Here is a 1114-nt window from a genome sequence, read left to right on the forward strand (position 1 = left end):
TTTTAATATTTTTCATCTGCCTTTGAAACAATATACTAGGAGCCGTCTATTAAATTTTTAAGCTTTTTTGATAAACAAATAAAATTTTATTGATATTTTTAGAAAAAAAACTAAAAAAAAATGAAAACTGACAATGTCCGTAAAGAGCTCAAAATAAGTCAAAATATTTTGAAAATTTTATCGTGTATAGAAAATGGAAATGTAAACATTCAGTCAAAATTTCATGCATCCACGGTCATTTGTTTTAAAGTTACACCAAAAACCAAAATCGATTTTCTCGAAAACAGATTTTGCGTAAAAATTCCCGTTTTTCCTTAATTTTTCTTTTGTTTTTCCCGGCGCTTTTGAAAACCACTGGGAAATTTAAATTTTGACCTCCCCAATGCACCAACGATATTCACTTTCTGATCGAACAAGATACTGAAGTTGAAAATCGTAGCATTATTTCGACTACTTATCGTGTACACAGACACAAAAAAAATAAAAAAAAAAATAAAAAAACACACATCATTGTAAAATCAATACATTCATCGTTCCACTCAGAATCTAAAAAACTAATTCAATTGGAAACTGAAATTGTCCGTAAACAGCTCAAAACAAATCAAAATACTTTGAAAATTGTATCATGTATAGAAAATGGAAATATAAACAACCAGTAAAAATTGCATGTATCTACGGTCATTTTTTTTAGAGTTGCACCATAAGCCAATATCGATTTTCTCAAACACCAAAAACCAAATTCAATTTTGTGAAAAATCGATTTTGCGTAAAAATTCCGGTTTTTCATTCATTTTCTTTGGTTTTTCTTAGCGCTTTTGAAAATTACTGGGAATTTTAAATTTTGATCTCCCCAATGCACCAACGATATTCACTTTCCAATCGAAGAAGATACTGAAGTTGAAAATCGAAGCATTATTTCGACTACTTATTGTGTACACAGACACAAAAAAAAAAAATAAATAAATAAATAAAAAAAGGTGGGTAAGTGGATGTCGCTCTGCTGTACAGTAGTTAGGAGTGGGTCACTGTATAATGGATAGTATTATATTTGAATTCAATGATATAATATCACTGTATAAGAAAAACGATTCTGAGCGGAGATGGTTTGTCAGTC

This window comes from Acyrthosiphon pisum, chromosome A1 (genome assembly GCF_005508785.2).
Source record: "Acyrthosiphon pisum isolate AL4f chromosome A1, pea_aphid_22Mar2018_4r6ur, whole genome shotgun sequence".
NCBI lineage: Eukaryota > Metazoa > Arthropoda > Insecta > Hemiptera > Aphididae > Acyrthosiphon > Acyrthosiphon pisum.